The sequence below is a fragment of the Monodon monoceros genome, unplaced genomic scaffold (assembly GCF_005190385.1).
Source record: "Monodon monoceros isolate NGI ecotype Baffin Bay Population unplaced genomic scaffold, NGI_Narwhal_1 Super_Scaffold_16, whole genome shotgun sequence".
NCBI lineage: Eukaryota > Metazoa > Chordata > Mammalia > Artiodactyla > Monodontidae > Monodon > Monodon monoceros.
In genome coordinates this window covers 64255690-64261861 of record NW_021703772.1, presented here as the reverse complement: position 1 = coordinate 64261861, position 6172 = coordinate 64255690, and positions in this window count along the sequence as shown.

Genomic DNA, 6172 nt, shown 5'->3' with positions numbered 1-6172 from the left:
GTGGACAAATGACAGTGAAAGGTATGAAATCGACATCAACCACACCACTGGACAGGAGTTACAACATGACCCCTTCCTTATCTAAACTGTAGAAATTGGGCAGCAATACATTACCTTCATTTCCTCTCAGTTTATATAAGCATCTAAGAATATAACAAGATGTTGTACATGGAAATCTTGGTAAGTTGTAAAATGATTATGCAAATGTTAGTTCTTACACCAAAATCAGACTGTCACAGAGCCATCCGTGAAACACCCTGAGAGTCAGTCAGTCTATAAATATTTATTGAGCACATAATATGTGTCAGATACAGTTCTAGGCATGGTGCTAAAAGAAGCTTGTCCATTATTCTAGGTAGGGTAAACAGAAAACAAACACAGGAAAATAAATAAGCAGACAAACAGATGAACAAATTATCTTGAGAGGGCTATTTTAGCGAGGCTCTCAAGGAAAGACCTAAAAGGTATCCTTTGAATTGAGAGCTGTTTAGATCTGAGGAAGTTCATCCTAAGCAGGTACAAAGGCTCTGAGGTGGGAATGAGCTTGGCATGTTTAAAGAATGGAAACAGGCTGCTGAGGCTAGAAAATAGAGAAGGATGCACAAGAGGTAGAATATGAGACAGAGACAGAGGAAGGGGCCAAGGGAAGGAGTTTGGGTTTTATTCTATGCAGTGGAACACCACTGGAAAATCTAGAGCACTGTGGCCATACACCTAGTGGCCCCAAACTACTGCTCTCTGAGCTACTTTTTCCCTCCAGAGGAAAGGGCTAGACAGACAAGCAGTCTCTCCAGCAAATTTAAACCAACTAAGACCACACAATGTTTTGTTTGCTTTCTAAAAGCTATTAAATATTTTATTCTACCTGCTTCACTTAAATGAAAAGGTCACTTTCAATTATTTTATTATTCGTTTGCTTTCCTGAAAATCAAAATAAGATCAGGAGTCATTTGCAATAACTAGTGACTATCAGTTTGTGATCCTGGAATTCAAAGTGATGGATTATTAGAATTCTTTCCCTGCTTTGACTTGTTAATTATTTTTAATATTCTGTTTTGAGAGAAATTTGAGGTAGGAAGATTAGACAGTGCATTAGGATTTATGAACAGCCCATTTTAATAAAAACTTTTAAGACTATGCAAAATTAGGTTTACTAATAAAAACATATGCTGCATGCCATCCTGATAGTCTCATACATTTATCTACAGTTATTTACTGGGCCTTCTAGTCTTACTTTTTTTTTTTTTTTTTTTTGCTTTACACAGGCCTCTCACTGTTGTGGCCTCTCCCGTTGCGGAGCACAGGCTCCGGATGTGCAGGCTCAGCGGCCATGGCTCACAGGCCCAGCCGCTCTGCGGCATGTGGGATCTTCCCGGACCGGGGCACGAACCCGTGTCCCCTTCATCGGCAGGCGGACTCTCAACCACTGCGCCACCAGGGAAGCCCTAGTCTTACATTTTATTTAGACTCTGATCTTATAGTTTTCATCTGAGCAAAAATCTCATCTATTTAAATTTAAAATTTTTAAAAATTTTTTTAATTAATTTTTTATTGAAGTATAGTATGTTGTGTTAATTTCTGCTGTACAGCAAAGTGACTCAGTCACACAAACATATACATTTTTTAATATTCTTTTCTATTATGATTTATCCCACGGTATTGAATATAGTTCCCTGTGCTATACAGTAGGACCTTTTTGTTAAATTTAAATAATCAGAAGTGAAACACAATATTAGAAAAGTCAGCGATGCTTTATTAATTCATGTGTATTTCTATCTGATTAGCCATTAGAAGAATCTATATACATTTTTTGTGTTTTAATTCCATAAAATTTTTAAAGAGTATGATTTTAAAGGTCAAACCTGAGTTACCAGGATCAAACCAGTTCTTTCTCCTTGCTAGATTGTTACTTATTTAAAGATTTTGTTTCTGTTTTTAATTGGAAAGAACAATATTTGAATAAAATTAAACACCTCAAAGCTAGTCAGGTCTTTAAAAAATAGTATTTAAGCAATCTGGAGTGTGCAAAATCATATGTTGGTCCCATACCGGCTCGTTCCAACATGGCTGCATGCACTCAGGCATGCACACACAGAGTAAATTAATATCTTCATTCCCTAATATACGAGGCTCCTAGAAAAGTGATGACCAAGTATAAATTTTTGGGTGCTGACTTCTTCATGTAGGGCCACTGCTTCCTCTCTGCAAAGTTCACCTCTGAGCAAGTCAGTGTGGGCTCCCTGTAATGTGCAACAATCACAACTTCACACAGAGAGAAGCTGAAGGGGTGCCATGTCTAGGCAGACATTTTTAAATAAGCCAGAAAGAGGTGTTTGTTACCATTTGAGCATTTTTTAATATTCTGATGTGGGTGTGCTTAAGAGGTCTCAATATCAATTCAGACATCTTATAATTTGGAAAAAGCTTTCCGATTTATTTAATGATATTCATAAATTTTGCTCTGTATCTGAGTTACAAATTCCTATACAGAACTTGAAAAGCTCTATTAGATGAGTGTTGGCCTTTTTTTTTTTTTCTTTCCAAACTGCCTTTAGAAAAATTAGGAAACAGAATAGATGTTCTATAGCCAGCAACTCTCTTGTGTTATTCTTTTGAAGAGTGAACTTGAGACTTATCATATAACCAGTGTTTTAAACAAAAATTATAGAGTATCCTGAATTGCTTAAGCTACATCTCTAATTTAACAGTGAATATATTTAAATGAAGATGAGCTAAAGGGTTTGGTAGTCATGGCAACATGATATGAAAATATACCATGTCATTCAAGTCTATTAGAAAAAAATATATTATCATTCCAAAGGTTTCTGTTGCTACTTTAAATACTGACTATAGAAGAGAAAAGAAAAGAATGAGCCATGAAATATTCTAATTTTTTTATTACAAAAATGCTGGTTTGAAAATAATGTGATCTAAATTCTAAATAAATTTAACTACAAACAAAATTGATATTAAAAATAAAGAATATGAGAAAATAAACAGATATCAGATTTGCTGCTTGACAAAAATGTGTTAAATCTACTTCCTGCAAGTAAGCTTCTAGAAGTGAAGACTAATTTCATATTTTTAAGATTTAAATAAGTTGCTTTTAGAGCACATAATTTGTGACTATTCATATGAGAAACAAAACTTCAAAAACACAACTTTAGCTAAGTTTAAACAAACATATGAGATATTCAGAGCTTTATTCAAAATCAGATGATTAAATAGTGATTATTGTAGATAATTTAAAGCACAGAAAGACAAAAATGTGAATCATCCAAATATCATATTCATAAAAAATACCAGCTAACATTTTGAGGTCTATTCTTAAATTTTTTCTGTGCTAGAAATATTTGGCTGTACATTTTTTCTCATAAAAATAGAACCACACTATACTTTTTGTCTATAATTTGAAAGCCTGAGAGCCTGGCTTTTATGTCAGACACACTTGGATTCTAGTTTCACCTCTCATTCCCACTCCCAAAGGTGTGTTTTGAAGGGAGCCTCCACTCCCTTATGTGAAAAAAGAATAGAATAAAAGCAACTCTAGCAAAGGACCATTTTCAGACCAGGAGATATCTAAAAAAAGACAGTCAATAGATGCTATAACAGATCTGACAGAATATTAGAATTTTCTGCCAAAGATTTTAATGCAGTCATGATAAAAATGCTTCAACAAGCAATTATGAACACACTTAAAACAAATGAAAAAAGTGGAATCTCAGTAAAGAAATAGAAAATGTAAAGAAGAACCTGATGGAAATTTTAGAACTGAAACATACAATAACTGAAAATGTTAAAACTAAGTAGATGGACCCAACAATAGAATGGAGGGGACGGGGTTGGGGGGGGGGGGGGGAAATCAATGAACTGAAAGATAGAACAACAGAAATTACTCCGTCTGAACAATTGAGAAGAAATTGACTTAAAAAAAAAAAAATCAACAGAGCCTCAGGGACCTGTAGTTAATACAAAAGGTCTAATATCCATATCATCAGATTCCTGAAAGGAGAGGAGAAAGAAGGCAGTACTGAAAAAATATTCAAAGAAATAATGGCTGAAAATTTCCCAAATTTGACCCCCAAAATGTAAACCTATAGATTCAAGAAGCTGAACAAACCCCAAATAGAATAAGTCTAAAGAAATCAACACCAAGAAACATTATAGTCAAACTTCTCAAATATAAAGACAAAAAAAAAAGTCTTGAAAGCAGTAAGGAGAAACACCTCATTTATAAGGGGAAAACAATTTGAATGACAATGGATTTCTCATCAGAAACCATGGAGGCCAGAAGTAAGTGGCACAACATTTTTAAATGCTGGGAAAAAAAGAAAGAAAGAAAAGAGCTATTAACCCAGAATCCTACATTCAGCAAAACATATCCTTCAGGAATGAAGGAGAAATCAAGACATTCTCAGATGAGGGAAAACTAAGAAAACTTGTGACTGCAGACCTACCTTAAAAGAATGGCTTCAGAAAGTTCTCTAATCAGAAAGGAAACAATAAAAGGAGAAATTGTAGAGCAGCAGGAAGTAAGAAAGAACATAGTAAACAAAAATATGGGTAAATACAGTAGACTTTCCTCTTCTTCCTGAGTCTTCAGCAAAGGGTGAAGGCTAATCTACTTATAAGGATTTCTGGACTCCAAAACACATGAAGACTCATTGGAGGTCCGGTACAGAGGAGTGATGTGATCTGATCTGACATTTAAGAGGATCTTTCTGGCTGCTGTAGGGACACCAGAGTGAAAGCAGGGAGACCAGGACACAGTAATCCAGAGTGAAGTGATGGAGACCTAGACCAGGGTGTCTGCAGAGAAGGTGATAAGAAGTAATCTATTTCTGGGCGCAACAGGATTTGCTGTTGATGATCGTATAGCAAGAGAAAAGGAGCAGCTTCATCAAGGACAACGATAAGATTTTTGTTTACAACAACTGGAAGAATTGCTAGCAGCTAATGGAAGAGGCTGCTGGTGGAGCAGACAATGGGAGAAGATCATGAGTTTAGTAAATAAGCCTATGAGAATTAAAATTTCAGAATATTTGAATTCCCTGATTATCTTCTCATACAAACATCCAAAGAGCCACATTTATCTATTTGTATATTAGCGCCACTCTCAAATTTGGCTATTTGGAAATATTCAAGGCCATTAACTAAGATTTGAGTGATATATACCCAGTGATGCAATACAAGAGAAAAATGACAAAAACTGTAACTGAATGTTCAGACTCCATGATTTTAAAAAAACAGTGAAAGTAAATATTTAATACACAAAAATATAAAAATTTATAAACATGATAAAATGCCAAATAAAAATTAACTATAAAATATGAATAGGCATACCTTAATATTCCAATGAAAATAATTACTAGGTAAAATTAATTACAATAAAATGTTCAAGTGTAACAAAATATTTATAGTGTAAAAATGAATAAAATTCAACCCGTAATATTTTAAAAGAAAGTGAATTAACATTTTTCAAAAAGTGAAATCTTTAAAAAGCAAAGAGTATTAATGATGTCATTGTAGAATTTCAAGTATATTTTTGGTGCACATTTTCTAGCTCTTGCATAAAAGTCTTTGAGTCAAAAAGGGTTTGGGGAAGAGTGAGAACATAATTATAAACCAAGTCCAAATACTTTCCTTTGACTCTTTCATTTTCAAACAATTTTGTGCATTATTTGATACCTTTGGAGATTTTTTTTTAACAACTTTTTGTTATTTGCAAGAGCTGAAATGTTTTTATTGAGTGAAAGCTGCAATTTGTGTTTCAAAGAGTATATTACCACCTTATCTTTGTTTAGTTCCATCATTTACAGATTTAACAACTTTTTGTTATTTGCAAGAGCTGAAATGTTTTTATTGAGTGAAAGCTGCAATTTGTGTTTCAAAGAGTATATTACCACCTTATCTTTGTTTAGTTCCATCATTTACAGATGGAGATTTCACTTTTCGGAAAGGCTTTGAACTAAAGTAAGAATTATTTGTGCACTAGAAGCTTTGCTCTGTTGATTTTCATTGTTTTCTTCCTTTAGGAAATGGTTTACATACGGAAGAATGCTTTCTCAGCATAGGTACCTTTGTTTATATAAAATTTTATCATTTTAAAACTGGCTAAATTGTAAGACGAAAATAATTCAAATTTCAGATTTTTTCAAAGGTCTGAAATAAC